A 24,196-nucleotide genomic window follows, 5' to 3' on the forward strand; every position below is an offset into this window, starting at 1 on the left:
TTAAAATGGGATTTTAAATTTATCAATATGATCACAAACCAAATGAATCGATTAAATGGACAATTAAAGTGAATATTAATTTTAAAGATTAAAGTCTACCTAAACATGAATTAGGAAATAAACTAATCAAAGGGGAAATCTAACAATCCAAATAAAGAATTCAAATCTAATCTACATGAACATAGACAATCATCATACAATAGTCAAATTGAATGAAAATTAACCTAAGGTCGGTCTAATCATGGTAAAATCAAACATTAACCATATTAATCCAAACACAATCCACAAAAAAGAATAACCAAAATTTAAAGACAAAAATTCTAATCATGGCATGGTTAATCATATGAATTAATTATGGAAAATAAAGAACTAAATCTAATCTAAAATTTGATTAAACCTAATTATACCTAATTATTCTAACTAAAACTAATTATGGATTAACTAACTAAACAACCAAAATGAATTAGTTTCTAATACCTAAAATCAAGAAAATTCTAAACCTAACATGGGTTAACAACTTAGCATCAGGATTAACAACAAAATTAAAAGAAATTAAGATAAACTAAACCTTTAATCAAGGATTAAGAAACAAACGTTAATAATTATGAACATGGATTGGGCTCAGGGTGGTGAAATGGATTGAAGGTTATGGAATGGAGAGGTTGGCTCTTAAGCCCAAGCTCCAAATGAACACGGGTCTTAGAAAGCCCATGTTTCCATGGAAAGAAATTCATCATGGAACACAAAAGCCTCACTGCATCTTCACTTTGGTTTGACGCCTCCACCACATGAACGTCAAGAAAAATTTCAAGAGAACTCAACTTCATCGTTGCGCTTCTCTCGTTCTCAAAGAAACAACAAATTTCAGGCAAAAGAAAACATGAAGAAGTCAGCTCCAAACACACGCCAACAATCCCTCTATTGCTTCCATCGATTTCATTTTCATCATCCGCCAAATCGAAACTGAATTGCCCAATCCAAAGAAATCGCATTCGCGGATTAAAGACACAAGAATGAGTAGAGAAACCTACCGGATTGGTGATCATACGCGACGACTCAGATGATAAATTCGTTTGATCCTCTTTCCTTATCTTCTTTTTCTATCCGGCTTCTGATGCGTGATTCTTTTTGTGTTGAGTTTGGTTGCGTTTTCCTGTTTTCTGCTTCTATTTTCTGCTTGAATTTTCTTCATCTGTTTCTGTTTTTCCGTGATGTTCCTCCTCTTTTGTTAGATGTTGCTGTCCTTCATGGCCAGAATCGTTAGGGGATTGAAGAGTTAGGTTTCTTAAAGGTTGAGGTTTAACGGTGTTTGAAGGTTGTTGAGGTTCTGTTAGAAGGTTTTTTTTCCAGTAGAGTTATGCTGGAATTGCTTCAGTGAAGAGGGATTTTTTGTGGAGGGTCGTGGAAGTTTTTGAGGGTCGTTGAAGATGGTTGCTTTTGGATTCTGCCGAGTTGAGGAGGAGAGTTATGCAGGGTTTGTGAGGGTTATTGGAATCGAAGAGAGTAGAGAGGTACCAAGGGAGGTGATTTCTGCTTGGTTCTGAAATGTGTTGTTGAAGAGTTTTTTTTGGAAGAAGGTTGGTTCTGGAAGTATTGGTGGAGTCCGTTTGTTAGAGGCTATGGGAGTGATTGAAGAGGTTTTGGAAGGAGATTGGTTATAGATTTCTGTTGAGGGGTTTCGGTTCTGTTATGTTTTGTTGTTAGAATCAATTTTTGGAGAAGTTGTTGTTATGAACAAAGAGTGCAGAAATTTAGTTTTGGCATTATGTTATGACAGTTGGTTGAAGCAGTTAGGGGGTTGTTCTGTTAGGTGATTCCAGTTCTGTTATGACAGGTCGCCTTGTTGGTTGAAATTCAGCTAGTAACAGTTGGAGGGTTTCGGTTGCAGTTCTGTTATATCAGTTGGTTTGGTTAGTAGTTGTTTAAAATTTTGTTTTTAGTTAGTGACGTGTTATAAATGATATGTTATGAACATGGCCGTTAGAAATTATTTTGCTATGTGGTGAATGATGGTTAACTTGTAATGCATATGCTAGTATGTGATGTGGATGTTGAAACTTGAGATTTTCTATCATGTGAATGATGAATGTATGCAAGTTGCTGCCACTGTTAGGATGATACGTTTTATTGAAATGACTTGGAAACAAACGTGTTGATGCTTGAATGAATTTAATGGAAATTATGCCAAGCCATTATTATGAATGTTATTGACTTATTTTGCATGATTATACTTGAAATGTTTGGTAGTTGAATGCATTGTTACATGGTATGTTAAGTTCATTATGGTTCATTGTGAATTGATTTTGTTTGAATTTCATGACAATGTGCTCATATATGGTTATGACTTGGTTGGTTTTTTGTAGGTTTATGGACATGAAAAAGTGGAAATCAAGGCATGACTTACACTCGAAGAAAGTGATGAAAGTTTGGGTCATTGTTCATGGAACTAAATGTATTTGGACTTGTCATGTTTTCTTTTTGTTGTAAATTTATAGTTTGAAGTTGAATGAAAGGTTTGTATGTAATTAGAGTTCAAAATGTATGTGTATGGTTTATGCATGGACTTGGAGTTTTGGAAATTGGTTTCAAAATGGTTTTAATTTGTGAATGTAAAGTCACTTGGTAATGGATGGTTTACAATGAACATAATTATGGTTTGTATGAACATGGGTTGAAATAGGTATGGTTAGGAAATGACTTTTGGTTTCAACATGGATCATGAAGCATCATGCCCATATTGCCCAATCCAAGATCAAAAATGGGATATGGGGGATAGGGATTTGGGATTTTAGGGTTTGGATAATTTGGGTTGACTTTGGTCAAAGTTGACCAAAAAGTCAATTGTTGATCAAAGTTGATGTAAGACCCCAATTTTGACCCTAAGATCCCTCATGATATCCAATCATATGCATTAACTTTGGGATCACACCTTAACACCCACCTTACCCCTCATTCATTGGATTTGCATTGGAAGAGATCAGCAAACACATTTGATTGTATTTTACTTTGTTTTTCATTATTTATTAACCAAAATACCAAAAATATGTCTATGTATAGTTTACTTCTTTTGTAGGTAGTGTATGTGTCCACCCATGCTCCATCAAACTCACATCTAGGGTTTGAAACCCTCACTGCAAGGAGACTAAATAAGAGATGGTTCACATTGACTCCCTATGATCTTCAGATATCATTCTGATCAAGAATTCATCAAGAGTTTGAAGCTTGTTTGCCTTGGAAGCCCTAATTCATATAGGTATCTTGTGTGACTTCCTCAACAAGTTTCTTCACCATTTGATCAAATATTTCAAGGGATACTTCATATTACATCATCTTATACATATATCATCCTCCATGAGACCAAAAGATCAATAGAATTTCAAGTTTGCAAGTTGGTTCATGGTGGTTGACTAGCGAAAGTCAACTGGACAAAACTGGAGTTCCCTAGACCCTATCTCCTACACTTTTTGTCATATATAAATGATTCCAAGAGAAACGTTACTCTTTGTGACATTCCAAAAAACTTTCATATTGAAGTCAAGAGCTAATTTTTCTTGGAAAGTCATTTTTTATGGTGAAAGATTATAGGTCATTTTGTTTAAATCCTAGTTAGGAGGTCAACTTCCAAGGACCATAACTTTCTCAATTTTCATGAGATAAAATCCATTAGAGTTTAATGATAAAATTCAAGATGTCTTCTCCAACTTTGATTCTTGGAAGAAATTAAAATTCAACTTGAAAGTGCATGTGCCAAGAGGAAACAGTATAGGTCATTATGGGTCATTATCATTGAACAAGTGATTTTCCTCAACTTCTAAAACGCATAACTCTTTCATTCCAAATCCAAATAAGGTCAAATTTGTGACCAAATTGAAGATTTTTGAAAGAGATACAACTTTGATGAAGGAATGTTTTCCATTTTAAGCCCATAGAAAAAGTTATTCAAGGTGGAAGAAGTGAACATTTGACTTGGTACTTCGAAAATTTTCAAATATGTTTGATTTTCCAAACTTCCACCTCAAAATTTATCATGATTCAAGCTTGAAATGAAAAAGTGTTCAACATAAAAGTTGTTCCCTTGATCTCGCCTTTCCAAAAAGTCTAAGATCATCTCATTTGGCCAAGAATTGGAGGACTTGCGCATGGGTTCTTTTCAAGGGTTCATTTGGATGAAATTCACATTCACATTTCAATCTCCTTTGCATGACCACATGACATGATTTCAGCATTGCACATGGGGGATTTAGGACCTGATCACATCACTTGATGGGTCTATCACATGCCCATGCAAGCATGCAAGTGAATTGCTATTTTTTGGTCAATTTTGGAAGTGTGTGGAAATCAAATGCAATGCCTATAAATAAGACCCTCATGGCTCAGAATTGAGGACACTTTGCCCAAGCTTTGAACCTGCAATCCAAACCCTCACCATTAGAGAGTAATCTTGAAGGTTTTCATTTGAAAATCGAGCTTCAAATCTCATTCTTTTTTTAGATTGAAACTCCAAGAGTCCAAGCCTTTCCTTGATCCAATGCAACTCCTACAAGCTTCTGAAGTCAAGCCAAGGCGAATTGGAAGCAAGATCAAGCAAGTTTGAAGCTCACTCGAAGGGGATTTTCCAGAATTTTCATCTCTTCGATTCTCTCTCAATTCATCGCCATTCTTTGTGATTTTTGGTTGGCTGAAGTCCTACCAATGTAGGCAACAAGATTGAGTTTCTTTGAGGTCAAATCGAAGCAACTCAGTTCATGATCCTCAAAATTCAAATCCCTGTATCTTTATATATACTTGGAATTGGAGAAAATTGAGGCCAGATTCGTGATCCTGAGCATTTTCTCTTTGAAATAGTGTCCTTGTTTTTCATTTTTCATGGAGATGAAGTTGGACCAGTCCGGTGGAGGTCACCGATGAAGATGACCGGAGCCCTAGCTCTGGTGGTGTGTTATCACGCTTTCTGGCCATCTGATCATGTTTAAATGTTATAATCTAGAATGTTGCATCTGATTACCACGCGTACATTGCATTGACCAAGATCCACCATGGAACGCGCGAGTGTGGCCTTCAGATCTGCCACCTCAATTAATGAGGGAGATCTGATGGCCCTTGTATTTTCTATTTTAATTTTAATTTCTTATTTTATGTTTAATCTTTTTATTTTATTTAATTCATATTAATTTTATTTTTAATCCAAAAAATATGGGACTTTCACCAAAAATCTTTAAATATTTTTTTCTTTCATATTCTGAATTAATTTTTTTTTATTTATTAATTTTGATATTTTTCACGAATTAAATGTTTTAATGCATAATTTTAATTGTTTAAAAATACTTATGACTTTTCAAAAATCATGAAATTTTTTGGCTAAGGTTCTTTGACCCTGTTTGACATGGGATAAATCTCTTGGCCATTTATTTGGTGTTTTGAAGAGATTTTAGGTTTTGGCCAAATTAAAATGCATTTTAATTCATTTTTAAATTTATTTTTAATTGATTAAATGTTTAAAAATTATGTTGAGCCATTTTTATGGTCTTGTGATGTTTGACTATTTGTTTGGGCCTTGATCAAGGTAGATTTGACTTTTGTTGGATCAAAACCATTGGATTTAGGGGATTGATGAAATATACATTTCATCTCCCAAAATAAATGGATGGTTTTGATTTGATAAAATTCCTCCCTTGGTCAATTTGTGTTTCTATCTCCTCCTCCCTCTTCATATTCATTCCCATTCTTTCCCATTCCCTCATTTGACCAATGAAATCTCTAATGTCTTAAGGCTAATTGGTTCATCGATAACCTTGTATCAGATGAACCAATACAAGTATGATTGAGATTGGTCAATCCCTCTTGATCTTTTCTTTTAGTGTGTGGTATGTTTTAGGAGTTCGATTCTTCATACCAAATCTCTAACACGCATTAACACCTAAATTTCTATTGCCCGACCTCAGATAGTTGTGACTTCTACATAAGTCCAATTACGATTGCTTAACATAGAGCTAAATTTGACCCTAAATGGCATAACATTCTAGTAAGTGAGATTGTAATTCTCCCATCCTTCATGGTATTGTGTGGGAACTTGAACTTTTTTCCTTTTATGAGAGATAGTGGCATACTTGTTGAATTATCCAAGTTGGAGCCCTTCTCATGGAAGGTGTCTTGGTTTAAGGATTCATACTCGTGAATGGATGGTTGAGTGTTCTCCAAAGAATGACTTAATCAATTAAAAAATACCACTAAAACTTGACTAACATTTGACTAACTCTTGTTAATATTGCTTTACTTTCAAGTCATTTACTTTATGCAATTTAAATTTCAGTCATTTATCATTCATTGCCGTTTACATTTCATTTAAATTATTTATGTTTATGTCATTTTCCCTTTGCTCATTTGAGCCATATCTTGTGATTGTATATATTTGTTTGTGCATTTTGATTTTTGTTTATGGTCTTAGGACTTTAAAAATACTTAATAACAACAAAAATACCCTAAAAAATGTCTGGTGGACTGTTGATCTTGATCTAAACTATTAGACTTAGGATTAGGCAACATCCCCTGTGCAAAAAGGACCTGGCCAATGCCAACATTATGAGATTGAGCTATTGTGAATTGAGCCTTCATCTGATGCAAACCTTGAGCTCTGTTTGAATTCATCTATTATCCTTTCTTTGTGCTTAACAGTTATTTTGATCTTGTGTCCGATGCTTTGCTCTAAGTTGATCAAGGAATATTTCATCTGATACATGAGAAGACAAAGAAGACTGCTAGCTATGGGATTTGCTTGCTTGGATGTGGCTATCTTTATTTGATGCCTTGATCTTCATAATGTTTGGATATTTCTAATTTCTCATTGATTATTGCTTGATTCAAAGTCCAAAGGGAAATTAGGTTCTCTATATGGCATTCTTGTCTGTTGGATTGCATCGTATTGGTTAGATCTTTTCAACTCTCAACTTTTAATTTTTATGCTTAAAATAGCCTCTTCATCTCCTCCCACTTTTTAAATTTCAATATCTCTCCCCCTTTTTCAAAAACTTTCTTTGCTTGTGATTTCAAACTTAGAATTTATTTTAATGGTTGGAAACTTTGGCCTTATGCCAATGTATTTACAAACTCTTTCTTAAATCAAATTTGTAAATAAACTTAACCATATTGACTTAAAATTTTCAAAAGACAAAAATAACTAACAACTTCATTCAAAATTTTGGCCCTTTGTGCCTTCCTTATTAACCCTTTTGTTAAAAGAAATTCACCAACTTTGAAACTGTTACCACGAACTACGAGGTTTTGATCCCTCATTTTTATGTTAGTATGTAGGCACAAGACCGAAGGTCTTGTCAAACACAAAAATATAATCAATGAATTCTTTTCTCATCCCCACACTCTATTTTTATAAAACATCACTTATACCAAAAACACATACACACATAAAAAAGAGCTCCCTAGGAGTACCTAGGACACTTTGGGTGCTAACACATTCCCTCTGTGTAACCAACCCCCTTACTTGTAATCTATGACATTTTATTAGTTTTGATTTGAAAACTTCTTATCTTTAGGTTTTGTTCGTACTTTTTCCTTTTCCTTTGGAAACAATAAAAGCGCGGTGGCGACTCTGGTTTTATTGATGTTAAGCTTATCCATAGCTTGATGGCCATGAATTTACCGCTACAAAAATTAAGTGGCGACTATGCTGGGGAGTAGTCCTCAGTGGGTTTAGCCTACTTTTTATATGTATATATTTGTATATTTAATGTTTGTATACATATTTGTGTGATATAATCTGTATGTTGTGCTTGGTGATCTCTGAGTGGTGAGATAAGTTCTAACCCGAACTTGAGTGCAATTAAGATAGGAGGATGGTATAGTCATGTTCAACTTGTGTGGAGTAGTCCTTAACAAGTTGGCTTGAGACCCATTTACTCAGTGGAGACCCTTTTGGAGTTACTAATGTCACATAAGTTATTTGTGGTTAGGCATTACTTTCTCTGATTTGGGGTCTGAGAAGCTGAGGACCGTAGAACATTTAACCCAACTTGGCCTATTTAGGACGTAGTGCGGAGACTGTTCAGGTGTAGACCTGATAACAGTTATTACACGATACTACACTTAGACAAGTTTCTCTTGAGAATATTATGTGTTGATGAGTCAGTCATCCTAACCTATAATATCCGATAGATGGGATTAAGACTTTGGGAACTTTTTTAGAACATGATCTATAGGTTTTTGTCCTTAGTACACTCCTTTGGGATGGTTCTTAACTTGACTTCATGCTCGTAACTCACAACAAACCCTTTGATTCTCGGTTGATCCGATCATGTCTTGTCAATATCAATGGAACTTGGGTGTTGATAAGGTGAAAACCATAATCCACCAAAATGGATAATTGATCTTGATAATGACTTGATCCATCCCTTGACCTTTGTTTGTGTTTTCCTTGTGTGTGATCCCTTATTTGTGATTGTTGCATTCATGCATACATGCATATCATAACATTCATCACAGAAAAATAAATTTCAAGGAACTGAGGTCTTATTTGCAAATATTTTTAGACCATGGATTATGGACGTAGGAACACTAAGAAGTACGGTTTCAGATGTCCTGATTCGAAAGAGCTAAGGAAGTTGTCATCCTTTGTATTAGATCCCTTGGACTTTAAGAAACATCATGGGAAGCTTTTATCTGTGTTATCTGCTAATGTGGTTGAAGGACTTCTGAGTGTCTTGGTTCAGTTTTATGATCCACTCTACTGGTGCTTCACTTTTCCTGATTATCAGCTTGTGCCTACATTAGAAGAGTATGCCCATCTCTTGGGAATACAAGTATCTGACAAGGTACCTTTTAGTGGATTGGAGTAGATTCCCAAATCTCATATGATAGCTGAAGCTCTTCATCTGAAGAAATATGACATTCATGCTCATTGGGTGAAGAAAGGAGGTATTATTGGGTTGACTTCTGAGTTCCTCATTGGTAAAGCTATTGTCTTTTCTCAATCCGGTAGTATGGATGCTTTTGAAGACATATTTGTATTTCTCATCTATGGTCTAGCTTTGTTCCCCAACATAGACGGTCTTGTTGATGTTAACACCATTCGAATCTTCTTGATTAGGAATCTTGTTCATACTCTGTTGGGTGACATGTATTTCTCTTTGTATTTGAGGAATTCTAAAGGTGGTGGGACTATTGTGTGATGTGTTCCTCTTCTGTACAAGTGGTTTGTTTCACACTTGCCTCAGATGCCTACATTCTTGGAGAACAAGCAATGTCTATGGTGGTCTCATACACTTATGTCTCTCACTAATGATGATATTGTTTGGTTTGATTCTGCATTGAGTAGTGTGGACATTATTGATTGTTGTGGTGAATTCTCTAATGTGCCTCTCATTGGTACAGAAGGAGGAATTAACTACAATCATGCTTTGGCTCGTCGTCAACTTGGGTTCCCCTTGAGAGATAAACCAAATAACACTCAGTTAGAAGGTCTTTCCTACCAAGAGGGTAAAGATCCCCAACATTTGAAGTAGAGGATGATACATGTATGGCATAACGTGCATTGGAAGGGAAGATCCGAGCTTGGTCCGTGCAATTGTGCAGCTTTGGAAGCTTACGCTATTTGGGTGAAGAAGAGAGCTTTGTAGCTGAAGATGCCATATGCTTGTGAAATACCTATGTCTTTGGTTATGGCTGAGCCATCAACTCTCCCTAACCAAGATGTAGAGGAGTTGGAAGACGTACTCACCAAGATGAAGCAAGAGAGAGAGATGTGGGAAGAGAAGTTCCATGCTTTGAGCCGAAAGCATGAAAAGTTGCAGCTTGAGTCGAAAGAAAAAGATGCGCTTATTGAGATTCTTGAAGACCGAGCATTGAAGAGACAGAGAGAGCCAGAGGGTTTATCTTCCTCTAGTATGCCTTAGCCTTCCGGTGCTTGGAAGAAGATTGTTGATCAGCTTGTCCTTGAGAAGGCTCAGATGAAGACATCCTTTGAGTCCGAGATTTGACGCATCCGAAGGAAGTATACACCCACATCCAGATCATCTAATACAGTTACTAAGGGGTCTTTAGGATGATAGTTTCCTTTTCTCTTGTATTTGTATTTTGGTTTCTGAAATTGTACTCAGTATAATACTTCCAAACTTTATGAATAAAAATAGATTTTATGGTCAATTAAATTGTTACTATTATTATATTTGCAAATAGAACTTCATATGTTCCTTGAAATTAAAATAATCAAAAACATTGCATTTCATGCATCATTTGCATAACAGGTTTTCTTCCGCCATATGTCTTATCAGTTATTCTTCTGTGCTTCAGCCAAGCTGACTCACCGATACAATACTCGTGCTAATCAACTGAAGATCATGGAACACCTAGAGCAAGAGAACAGAGAGATGAAGGATGAGATTTCCAGGTTAACGACGCTGATGGAATCTGTCATTGCTGCACATAACCAGTCTTCACCAACTCCTGCAACTCCTCCCCAGAGGACTGTCATTTCTGAGGTTGCTACCTCAATTGTTCATATTGCTGCCAGCCAATCTGGTCCTTCCATTGCTAGATTCCCTTGGGGGATGCCATCCAACTTTATGCCAGAAGGGTGTGCACCCACATTTGTCTCTCTTTTGGCATCTAGCCCGATCATGTCAGTGCCACCTCCTATTGTTCATACTTTGCCTCGTGTTGAGGACACTATCTACCATTCTGAGCCATCTGAGGGTCCAGATGTGTATGAGAATATGGATGAGATGAAAGATTAGTTCTTTGAACCGCGCAAAGAGTTGAAGACTTTAAGAGGAAAGGATTTGTTTCGAAAGAGTGTTGTTGAGCTCTTCCTGGTCCCCAATGTTAAGATCCCGATGAAGTTCAAGGTCTCCGACTTTGAAAAGTAAAAAGGGAACACACGTCCGCTAATCCATCTTGTTATGTACGACAGAAAGACATCTATGCAGACTGATAATGATCAGTTGCTGATTCACTATTTCCAAGACAGTTCGAATGGAGCTACCTTGATGTGGTATATGGGTTTGGACAGTTCAAGCATTCGTACTTTCAATGACTTGGGCGAGGCCTTTGTCAAGTAGTATAAGTACAACGTGGATATGGCGTCTGATAGAGACCATCTGAGGTCTATGTCTCAAAAGGATAAAGAGACGTTCAAAGAGTATGCCTAGAGATGGAGGGAGTTGGCTTCCCAGATTAGTCCATCTCTTGAGGAGAAAGAGATGACGAAAATCTTCTTGAAGACGTTGAACTCGTTTTATTACGAGCGTATAATTGCAAGTGCCCCCAATGACTTTACCGAAATGGTAAATATGGGGATGAGGCTAGAGGAAGGAGTCCGAGAAGGACGTCTGTCTAAGGAAGAAGCATCGTCTAGCAAGAAGTATGGTGGAAGTTTCTCCAAGAGGAGGGAGGGAGAAACTAATTCAGTATCTGTGGGAAGGCAGAGGAGGCCTCATGTCAGAAAGATTTCCCAACCTCGTCAACATCAACATCAAGTTTCATTAGTGGTTCCTGTATTTTCCAACAATTTCAACAATCAACCAATTCTGATTCAACAACAACAACGTCAACAAAAACCGCAACAAAGAACCAACTACAACAACAATAGTAATAACCAACAAAGCTTTGAGAGGAAGAAGGTCTCCTTTGACCCTATTCTTATGTCGTATGCAGAATTATACCCGTCCTTGGTTCTCAAGAACCTCATCCAACCAAGAAATCCTCCACAGATTCCTGAGCCACTTCCATGGTGGTTCAAGCCTGAACTTCGCTGTGATTTTCACCAGGGAGCCCCTGGCCATGACATAGAGAATTGTTACCCTCTGAAGTATGAAGCCAAAAGCTTGTGAAGAATGGTATGGTGTCCTTTGAGGACAGAGCGCCGAATATGAAAGCTAATCCATTACCAGCTCATGGTAATGCTACTATCAACATGGTGGACGACTGTCCAGGGAGTTTCCGAGTTTTTGATGTACGACGTATCCGTAGGTCGTTGGTAAAGATGCATAAGACTTCATGTTCAATCAGTGACTATGAACATAACCATGATGGTTGTGCAATCTGTAGTGTGAACCCCCGTGGGTGTATGGTTGTCAAGAGGGATATCCAGAAGTTGATGGATGAAAATGTAATCCAGATTCAATAGTTGAGGGATATAGATGATATAAATGTAATTGTACCAGTATTCAAGACCCCTGAGTGAGTAGTTATCCAATTTGATAGTAGCAGCAACAACAATGTCAATAGATCCGTATCGCCGTTGGTTATATGGTTAGCGGGCCATGTACCGTATGCATCCGATAAAGTTGTGCCCTATCAATACAACACCATAATGGTTAAGAATGGTCAAGAGGTTCCTCTACCAGTTGCAAACACCATGGTGAATATTGTTGATATTGCAAAGGTGACCCGTAGTGGTCATGTGTTTGGTCTGGTATTTCCGAAAAGAGTAGAAGATGTTTCAGCAAGTAAGAAGGCAGAGATTCCAGTGGTGAATCCAATTAGTACTTCAGTGTGTCAGTCTGGTGAATCCAACAAACTGAAGACTAACGATAATGATGAAGTTTTGAAATTGATCAAAGGAAGTGAGTTCAATATGGTAGAGCAGTTGCTTCAAACTGCGTCAAAGATCTCCATGCTATCACTGCTGATGAATTCTGAAGCACATAGGGAGGTGTTGCAGAAAGTGTTAGAGCAGGCTTACGTTGAGCATGATGTGACTGTGGATCAGTTTGACCATATTGTTGCAAACATTACTTCTTGTAATAATCTAAGCTTTGGTGATGAAGAGCTTCCTGAGGAAGGCAGAAATCACAATTTGGCATTGCACATTTCAATGAATTGTAAGGAGGACGCTATGTCCAATGTGTTGGTTGACACTGGTTCGTCTTTGAATGTGCTTCCAAAATCAACTCTGTCAAGACTATCTTATCAAGGCGCCCCAATGAGGTACAGTGGCGCGATTGTCAAAGCGTTCGACGGTTCTCGTAAGACCGTCATTGGTGAAGTGGACCTTCCAGTAAGGATAGGTCCGAGTGATTTCCAGATTACTTTCCAGGTAATGGATATCGACCCGGCCTATAGCTTCTTGATAGGAAGGCCATGCATTCATGGAGCAGGAGCTATGACATCTACTTTACACCAGAAGCTAAAATTTGTGAAGAACGACAAACTTGTCGTTGTTGGTGGAGAGAAGGCATTATTGGTGAGTCATCTGTCATTTTTTTACATATGTTGAAGCTGAGGAGGATATTGGAACTCCGTTCCAAGCCTTATCTCTTGATGAGGAGAAGAAAATTGGGGCACCCATATATTCTTTAAAAGATGCACAAGAAGCCATTATGACTGGCAACATTGATCAATGTGGTCGTATGGTAGAGATTGATGATAACAAGAATATGGTCGGATTGGGATTTCAACCAGGACCGTTCAACATCAGAACTAAAGTTGTGCAACCATGTTTCCGCAGTGGAGGGTTCATTCATGGGAATGATCAACACTCGACTGCCGTGATTGAAGACGGTTATGATGAAGACGAAGCTTGCGCCAACTTTGTGGCGCATGGCCAGACTTGCAACAATTGGGTTGTTGTTGATATTCCTACTGTTGTTCATCACTCTAAGTAATTTGTTTTCATTTTTTTAAAGAAAAATCCTTCTCCTATGCCTAAGGGAGAAGTGAACATTGTTGGGCACTTTTATTATTATCTTCAATAAAATACAAATTTATTCATCCACATTTATGATGTTTTATCTTTACTTTTTGCTTTTCTGAAAATGGTAATCACAACAAAAAAATAATAATAATCTTCCATCTGCATAATATTTGGTCATACTGCACTTCTCTAAAATCAAAATATCAAATCATTATGCATGTTGATTCTCAAACCAATTGAATACAATGATCCTACTCCCTCTCCAAACTTTGATTTCCCTGTGTTTGAAGCTGAGGAAGAGATTGATGATGAAGTATCTGATGAATTTTCTCGTTTACTTGAGCATGGGGAAAAATCCATTCAGCCATTTGAAGAGCAGATTGAACTAATCAACTTAGGATCCGGAGATGATGTGAAGGAAGTCAAGATTGGGTCTCAACTGTGTCCGGAAGCTAAGAAGGGTTAATTGATCTTCTTCGAGAGTATTCTGATGTGTTTGCTTGGTCCTATCAAGACATGCCTTGTTTGGATTCTGAGATTGTGGAGCATAGATTGTCGTTGAAGCCAAAATGCCCGCCGGTCAAGCAGAAATTGAGAAGGACTCATCCTGATATGGCAAGTAAGATCAAAGAGGTAGTGCAAAAGTAGATTGATGCTGGTTTTCTCGTAATCTCCGAGTATCCGCAGTGGGTGGCCAATATTGTGCTTGTTCCCAAGAAAGATGGAAAAGTCCGTATGTGTGTTGATTATAGAGATTTGAACAAAGCTAGTTCGAAAGATGATTTTCCTCTACCACACATTGACATGTTGGTAGACAATACAACTAAATTCAAAGTCTTTTCATTTATGGACAGATTTTCCGGTTATTATCAGATCAAGATGGCACCTGAAGATATGAAGAAGACCACATTCATTACACCCTAGGTAACATTCTGTTATAGAGTGATGCCTTTCGGTTTAAAGAGTGTTGGTGCAACATACTAGAGAGCTATGACCACTCTTTTTCATAATATGATGCATAAAGATATCGAGTTTATATTGATGATATAATTGCCAAATCAAGTGATGAAGAAGAACATGTTGAGCATTTATTGAAGTTATTCCCGCGCTTGAGGAAGTATAAACTCTGCTTGAATCCCAATAAGTGTACTTTTGGTGTTCGCTCTGGTAAGTTGTTGGGCTTTATTGTCAGTGAGAAGGGTATTGAAGTTGATCCTGCCAAGGTCAAAGCAATACAAGAAATGCCTACGCCCAAAACTAAGAAGCAAGTCTGAGGTTTTCTCGGACGCTTGAATTGTATCTTAAGATTTATATCGCATATGACTGCCACATGTGCACTTATTTTCAAACTTCTTCGAAAAGATCAGTCTTGTGATTGGACCGAAGATTTCCAGAAAGCTTTTGACAGTATCAAAGAATATCTGCTTGAGCCTCCGATTCTGTCTCCACCTGTTGAAGGAAGACCGTTGATCATGTATTTGACTATTCTCGAAGAGAGTATAGGTTGTGTTCTTGGTCAGCAAGATGAATCTGGAAAGACAGAATATGCAATTTACTACCTCAGTAAGAAGTTCACCAACTGTGAGACTTGGTATTCTATGCTTGAGAAAACATGATGCGCATTGGTTTGGGCTATTAAGCGTCTGCGCCAGTATATGTTGAATTATACTACTTGGTTGATATCCAAAATGGATCCGATCAAGTACATTTTTGAGAAGCATGCTTTAACTGGGAGGATTTCGCGTTGGCAGATGTTGTTATCTGATTATGCTATCAAATACCGATCTCAAAAAGCTATTAAAGGCAGTGTCCTGGATGACCATTTGGCTCTCCAACCAATTGAAGATTACCAGTTAATGCAATATGATTTTCCTGACGAAGATATTTTGTACCTAAAAATGAAAGACTGTGATGAACCATTACTTGAAGAAAGGCCAAAGTCTGGTTCCCATTGGGGCATGGTATTTGATGGAGCTGTTAATTCATATGGTAATGGCATTGGGGCAGTGATCATTACTCCTCAAGGCACTCATTTTCCGTTTAAAGCTAGATTGAATTTCAAGTGTACAAACAATATGGATAAGTATGAAGCTTGCATTATGGGGCTTGAAGAGGCCATTGATCTCAGAATAAAGTATCTTGACATCTATGAAGATTCAACTTTGGTTGTGAATCAGATCAAAGGTGAATGGGAGACGAATCAACCCGGTTTGATACCATATAGAGACTATGCGAGGAGGATTTCAACTTTCTTTACAAAAGTTGAATTTCATCATATCCCTCGAGATGAAAATCGGATAGTGTTAGGGACCAATTATCACTACTTTTCATATATTTTTATTGGTCCCTTTTACCATTTTCTTATTGAATTACACACTTTTATCCCCACAATTTAGTAAATATGCAATTAAGTTTAATTGATTATGTTTTGAGTAGATATTTCACTTAGTTGTTAGTTTTGTAGAGTTTTTGGACAAGAGAGCATTGGATTGCATAAGCATAATTTGGAAGGAGTTTGAATGGCATTTTGGAAGTATTTGAAGAACAAAACTTGGGAGAAATGATTTAAAGGAAGCTTGCAAGGCAAAGAAGCTGAAATTGCTTCAGTTCGCGCCGCGACCAATGTTGGCGCCGCGAACCTTGCGAAGACAGCAAGCTTGTTATTTGGTTTGGGCCAATTGTTATATTTTCAACCCAACTTAAGTGTGATAGTTTTAGATCATTTTTAGAGTAATTTTCAGTTTTAGACTAAAATGAAACATTTAAGGAAAGGATGAACTCTTTAAACACACTATGGGAGAAAAGGAAAGATTATCATTCACAAGTTGGAGAAGAAAAATAGAGGTCATTTTTGTATTTCATTTTACTTGTCAAATATGATGATGAGGAGCTAAACTCCACTTTGTCAAGATTGGAGGTAGTAGCTATTCCTTATTGTTTATGTATTCCTATTGACTCTTGTATATGACAAAAGATTATTGATGTAATGATTGATATTTTTGCCCTATTTTGAATATTCAGATTTGAGTTATTGTTGAGAAAGATTATTCAAGTCTTGACTTAAAATATGCTTTAAAGTAGTGAATAAGTTGTAGAGATAGATTTATACATTACTCTTCTTTTGTATCAAACATTAAAGATTGTTATATTAATAGTTAGGTGGAGAAATCGTCTAACGATTAATATAGTGATTATCACAATCTCATTTAGAAATAAATGTTATTGAGAGGATACTTGAATATCATCAATAATTTTGAGTCCATATAGTTGTCATTAAGGGAACATAAGAAATTCGGATAGTGAACTCCAATCTTGCCAAACCTTTTATACTTGATTTTAAAATTAATTTCATTGTCTTAGTGTATTTTACTCAAAAGATAACTATTCAATCAAAACAACTTGGTTACATTACAAACTTATAACAATTGGAATTATAGAACGGCGGTAATATCAACCAATCTCTGTGGATACGATATAAAAATATTTGCCAAAAATATACTTTTCATTAAATTGGCGCCGTTGCCGGGGATTGGTGTTCGATATTACAAGCATTGCAATAATTCATTGTTCTAAGTTTTTTTATTTTTACTACTATCACTCTTGTGTTTCACTTGGTTTGTTAGTTTTGTAGATTCTAGTGCATGCGAGAAAAGGCTACCGAGGAGCAATTTCAATTCGATCCCGAAATTGAAAGAACACTTCGAAAGCTCAATAGCAAAACACGAAGAAGAAGGAAACTAGCCGAAGAGAGGAACCGGAGAGAAGAAGCATCTACTTCTTCACTTGTTCAAATCGAAGAAGTGGGCGTAGAAACTTGTGAAGGAAGCATGGCGGATGAAACTCCTACCGAAATATCCGCTAATAGTCCAAGGCGGAATGCCCAATTTGCTCGTGGTGGAAGGAACACGGAGATGAAGACCGGAATCCTCCAACTCCTTTATGCAAATCCACTCACCGGAATGGACCATGAAGATCCGTATACCCATCTCATCAAATTCTATGAGATTGCGGGTTCTACGGGAATAGAGGAAGCGGGTGAAGAAGCACTATTCAAGAGAATGTTCCCACATTCCTTAGTGGGGAAAGCAAAAGAGTGGTATCTTGATCAAGCACCAACAGTGATGACGGATTGGAATTTGTTAGAAGAAAAGTTTCTAGAAAGATATTTTCCTCAATCCCGATTCGTCGAAGCCAAAACGGCTATTGCGGTATTCACTCAAGGGAGCAACGAGTCTCTAAACGAGGCTTGGGAAAGATTCAAGTTAATGTTGAGAAAATGCAAAGGCCATGGTTTTGATGAACTCACTCAAATCCATATTTTTCTAAATGGGCTCCAATCGACTCACAAAACACTTTTGGATGCTACCGCGGGTGGCTCTCTTATGTCAAAGAATGCGGAAGAGGCGAAAGTCATTATTGACCGAATGGCACTCAATGATCGTCAAAGTCAACATGATCGTAGTCCTTCACAAAGGAAACCGAGAGTTCTTGAATTAAATACCAATGATGTTATTCTTGCCCAAAACAAGTTACTTTCTCAACAAGTGGAGTTGCTCACTCAACAAATGTCCAAACTTCCACAACAAATGAAGGAAATTCAAGTATCTCAAGCTAGACATCAAGTAGCATGTTGTGAACTATGTCAAGGAGATCATCCAACCAGTTATTGCCCTCCATTGGAAGAAGTGAGTTATGTGAACAACCAAAATCAAGGTTATCAAAGGCAACCTCCACCCCACAACAACTCATATCAAAGGAACAACCAAGGCTATCAACCATCAAGGTTCAACAACCAAAGTTTTCAGCAACAAAGTCCATATCAAAATCCGAATTCTCAAGGACAACAATCGCAAGGCGGAAGTTCAAAGCTAGAAGATACTCTCACACAATTCATGCAATCCTCCATGGCAAACCAAAAGAGCAATGAAGGAGATATCAAAAATTTGGAGAATCAAGTAGGCCAACTTGTGAAGCAATTGTCGGAACAACACGCGGGCTCTTCTTTCTCCGCCAACACTCAAACCAATCCAAAGGAGCATTGTAAAGCAATTGTTACTAGAAGCGGTAAAGAGTTGACAAGTGGAATAAGTGAGGAGATTGCAGTAGAGCCTGATATGAATGTTGTACCTGAAAATGAGGACGTGGAGTGTGAAAAGAAAAAAGATGCATAAACTGTTCAGTTTGCGCCGCGATCTCCTTTGGTGCCGTGAAAAGAGCAGGAACAGAATAACTCAGCAGAACAGCAGGGTGAAGTAGGTGAGAAGAAAGAAGCAGAGCCAAGAAAGAAGAAAAAAGAAGACAAAGGAGTGAGTGCTATTCCAGCTCAACATCTACCTTACCCGCACGCACCATCAAAGAAGGAGAATGCTAGACACTATGCACGATTTATGGATATATTTAAGCAACTTCAAATAAATATTCCATTTTCCGACGCGTTAGAGCAAATGCCAAGGTATGCAAAGTTAATGAAGGATATTCTCACAAGGAATAGGAGATACGTAGAAGACGATACAATCTTGCTTGATGCACTTTGTAGCGCCATAATCCAAAAAACTCTCCCAAGGAAGGAATCCGATCCGGGTCGATTCGTTTTAACGGTAACCATTCGAGGCACTTACATTGACAATGGTTTGATCGACTTGGGATTTAGCATAAATTTGATTCCCTTATCCATTGTTAAAAGATTGGGGAATGTTGAGATTAAATCTACAAGGATGACTTTACAACTAGCCGATAAGTCTACCACTTCACCATATGGAGTTGCTCAAGATATGCTAGTGAAGGTGGACAAATTCTTGTTTCCGGTAGATTTTGTGATAGTAGACATGGATGAGGATCGTGATGTTCCTCTAATTCTTGGAAGACCATTCATGAAAACAACCCGAATGATGATTGACATTTATGATGGACTTATCAAAGTAAAAGTGCAAGATGAAGAGGTAACTTTCAATCTTTTTGAAGCCATGAAGCATCCTAATGACAAGCATGACTCTTTCCGAATCGATGCCACCGAGGAGGAAATCGTGGAGGTTGCAAATCAAGTTCATTTTTCTAATCCGTTAGAGAGATCTCTTATCGGAGCTTACAATGTTTTAACCGAAAAAGAGGAAAAAGAAATTGAAGCAATTTTGCATGAATTGGAGTCTTGCGGGGAGATTGCTTATCATGAGGAGAAAAATAAAGACTTGGATGTGAAAAAGAAAGTGTAAGAACAAAACTAGAGTTGAAGATGCTACCTCCACACTTGAAATATGTGTTCCTTGGTGATGATTGAACTAAACCGATGATCATTAGCAATGCCTTGTCCATAAAAGAGGAGCATAAATTGATACAAGTGCTGAAAAAGAATGAAGGTGCAATAGGGTGGGTATTATCCGATTTAAAGGGTATTAGTCCGGCTTATTGTATGCATAAGATCATGATGGAAGAAAATTTCAAACCCGTTGCACAACCTCAAAGGCGCTTAAACCCATCATTGAAAGAAGTGGTGAGAAAAGAAGTTGTCAAACTCTTGGAGGCCAGAATGATTTATCCTATCTTCGATAGTGAATGGGTGAGTCCGGTGCAAGTAGTTCCAAAGAAGGGTGGTATGAAGGTTGTCAAAAATGATAAAAATGAGTTGATTCCAACTAGAACGGTAACCGGATGGAGGATGTGCATTGACTATAGAAGGCTAAATCAAGCTACAAGGAAAGATCACTTCCCGCTACCTTTCATGGACCAAATGTTGGAAAGGTTGGCCGACAAGAATTTCTATTGTTTCTTAGATGGTTATTCGGGGTACAACCAAATTTCGGTCAATCCGGCGGATCATGAGAAAACAACTTTTACATGTCCTTTAGGCATTTTTGCTTACCGAAGAATGCCTTTTGGATTATGTAATGCACCGGCAACATTTCAACGGTGTATGCAAGCAATATTTTCAGATTTGATCGAAGAATGCATTGAGGTGTTTATGGATGACTTTTCCGTTTATGGGTTGTCCTTTGACTTATGCTTGAAAAATCTTGATGTGGTGTTGGAAAGATGTGTGGAAACAAATCTAGTGCTCAATTGGGAGAAATGCAATTTAATGGTCACCGAAGGTGTTGTTCTTGGTCACAAAATCTCTTCCGAAGGGCTAGAAGTTGATAGAGCAAAGGTGGAAGTCATTGAAAAACTACCATCTCCAACAAACATCAAAGGAATAAGAAGCTTTCTTGGACATGCCAGATTTTATCGAAGATTCATCAAGGACTTCTCAAAGATAGCAAAGCCCTTGAGTAATTTGCTCAACAAAGGTACGCAATTTCTTTTCGATGAGTCGTGTCTAAAAGCATTCCTTGAGTTGAAAGAAAAGTTAGTCACCGCACCCATAATCGTTGCACCAAATTGGACACTTGATTTTGAACTTATGTGTGATGCAAGCGATTATGCGGTTGGTGCGGTTTTGGGTCAAAGAAGAGCTACAATTTTTCATGCCATCCACTATGCTAGTAAAGTTTTAAATGAGGCGCAAGTCAATTATGTGACAACCGAAAAGGAGTTACTAGCTATAGTGTATGCATTGGAAAAGTTTAGAGCTTATTTGATCGGGTCCAAAGTTGTGGTTTACACCGACCATTCGGCAATCAAGTATTTGCTCACCAAGCCGGATTCCAAACAAAGACTAATTTGTTGGATTTTGTTATTACAAGAATTTGATTTGGAAATTCGGGATAAAAAAGGTTCCGAAAACTTGGTAGCGGATCTTTTGTCCCGTTTGGTTAATGTGGAAATTACAAATAAAGAAGAAGAAGTAAGGGAAGAATTTCCGGAGGAAAAGCTTTATGCGACTCAAGTGAGGCCTTGGTTTGCCGATTTTGCTAATTATAAGGCAACCGGTTTGACACCGGAAGACCTCACTAGTAATCAAAGAAAGAAATTCTTAGTGGATGCAAAGTATTATGTGTGGGATGATCCGTATTTGTTCAAAGTGGGTGTGGATAGTATTTTAAGAAGGTGTGTGACACTTGAAGAGTCAAAAGACATCCTTTGGCATTGCCATAACTCTCCGTATAGAGGCCATTATAGCGGTTTGCGAACAGCCACTAAAGTCCTCCAAGCGGGATTTTATTGGCCGTCCGTGTTTAAAGACGCACATGAACACGCAAAGAGTTGTGACACATGCCAACGAAGCAGAGGGATAGGCAAACGAGATGAAATGCCCCTAACCAACATGTTGGAAGTAGAAGTTTTTTATTGTTGGGGCATTGATTTTGTTGGCCCATTCCCCTCTTCCTTCTCTAATGAGTATATTCTCGTAGCCGTTGACTATGTGTCAAAGTGGGTGGAAGCAATTGCTTCACCTAAGGCCGACTCCAAAACTGTGATAAGATATCTAAAGAAAAACATATTTTCACGTTTTGGTGTGCCTAGGGTGTTGGTAAGCGATGGGGGATCACATTTTTGCAATACACCCTTGGAAAAAGTTTTGGAACATTATGGTGTAAAACATAAAGTGACTACTCCTTACCATCCACAAGAAAATGGTCAAACGGAAGTTTCAAACAGAGAAGTCAAAAGGATACTTGAAAAAACGGTTTCGAGTTCAAGGAAAGATTGGTCTTCGAAATTGGATGAAGCTTTGTGAGCGTATCATACCGCCTACAAAGCTCCTATTGGACTAACTCCAGTTCAGATGGTTTATGGGAAGACTTGTCATCTCCCGGTAGAGATGGAGCATAGAGCACTCTGGGCTCTTAAATTCTTGAAATTTGACTCCACTCTAGCTGGAGAGAAAAGAAAAGGACAGCTCCATGAATTGGAGGAATCAAGGAACAATGCTTACCATTCAAACAAACTTTACAAGGAGAAAGTGAAAGCATACCATGATGGAAAGGTCCGTCACAAAGAGTTCAAAGTTGGAAAAATGGTGATGCTTTTCAATTCAAGATTGAAGTTATTTCCGGGTAAGTTAAAGTCCAAATGGTCGGGACCATTTGTAGTAAAAGAGATGCGAAACTATGGAGCCATTGTGGTTGAGGACCCAAATTCAAAAGAAAGTTGGACTGTGAATGGGCAAAGACTAAAAGTTTACCATGGTGGAGAATTAAATCGAGACGTCTAAAATTCTGGTGTAGTCAGAATTCAGATGTTATCCACCATGTCATGACATCTGATCTAACATTGTAACTAATACAGCAAGATAGTTATTAACCACTGTACTAATATGCACAGGTTCACAGATGTCACGACATCTCATTCTATGTCACCCTAGAATGTATGAACCCCTGGTTCTGTGCTTCAGGAAGAAAGACTCAACAGAAATCAAACCTAGCACTCACTTCTGTTGTTTCCTTCCATAGTTATCAGCATGATGTCTTACTGTTGTTTGTGGACATCATCTGTTACATTGTTCCAGTGTGTGTATCTTTTACTTGTATTTCCTGAATTAAATGTTGAACATGTTAATCTAATTTCCACTTATTAGATTGCTAACAATTTGGCTATTTGTTAGGTTCATTAATTGTAGGTTAGTAGTTGGTTTCCTGGTTTTTCTCTAAGCTATTGAATCCCTGAGAAAAATACTGAACCAGAAAAACCAATCATCCTACACTTTAGCACCTGCTGTTGGGAATGAATGTCACAACATTCAGTTCGACATCCAGAACATATGCTGAGTATGTTATGTTCTGGAAACGTGCTGTGCTAAGTTTGCAATACTGTAAAAGACCAACTAGTCTCTACTTCAGTATCAGCCTTTAGTATCAACTGTCAAAACATCCAGTTTGACAGTTTCACTATGATCCTTCAGCCAGGTCTGTTATCCTTGAAAAGAACAGACTTAAATAAATACTGAACTAAAGTTAACCTACTTATCATTCAGTATGTACTGTCCCTGATGAATGTTACAACTTTCTGATTGACATTCAAACAGAAGGCTATATGCCAGGTCAGTTATCATCTTGATAAGCTGACTGGAATACCTGCTGAGTCATGACAGTAATAAACACATGCAGAAGGAAAACAAACACAGGAAATTGTTAACCCAGTTCAGTCCAACATGACCTACATCTGGGGGCTACCAAGCCAGGAAGAAGATCCACTATTAGTAGTATCAATTCAGAGTTAAACTCACCCGTTTACAACTCTTCACTTAATCCCTACCCAATGTAATCTATACCTAGGAACTCCTAGATAGAAACCTCCAGTTTCCATTCCTATCACTACAAATACAATGTAATGTTAACACACCTTGAACTTGCTTCACAACTTCATTCAAGAACAGAATCACTCTTGCCTACAGGCTTTGAGTTACAAAACTCTCAGCTTTTACCACTGAGAAACATATGGTAACCTTCCCACAGATTGGGAGGTTTACCTCACACACACCCCTAAATTTTCATTCTAAGAGGCTTACAAAGACTAGATTACAATCAGCTATTTATAACCTAATCACCCAACTGGATTTGGGCCTTCAGAAGTCGCAGCAGACTTGTTCTTTGCTGTTACAACTTCAGCAGAAAAATTCTGCTACAAACAAGGTCTTCAATCCTAGAATCTCTCCATATATATCTCCATATTTTGAGCCTA

At 37.7% G+C, this 24,196-nt stretch overlaps 1 long non-coding RNA gene across 1 annotated transcript; it reads left to right on the plus strand.

The window, feature by feature from the left end:
* Window positions 1-615: 615 nt before the first annotated feature.
* LOC127093230 (uncharacterized) lies at window positions 616-2,661 on the plus strand. Its single transcript, XR_007792480.1, has 2 exons — window positions 616-1,910; window positions 2,364-2,661. It is a non-coding gene; the product is annotated as an uncharacterized LOC127093230 (long non-coding RNA).
* Window positions 2,662-24,196: the final 21,535 nt, after the last annotated feature.

This window comes from Lathyrus oleraceus, chromosome 6, assembly GCF_024323335.1.
Source record: "Lathyrus oleraceus cultivar Zhongwan6 chromosome 6, CAAS_Psat_ZW6_1.0, whole genome shotgun sequence".
Classification (NCBI taxonomy): domain Eukaryota; kingdom Viridiplantae; phylum Streptophyta; class Magnoliopsida; order Fabales; family Fabaceae; genus Lathyrus; species Lathyrus oleraceus.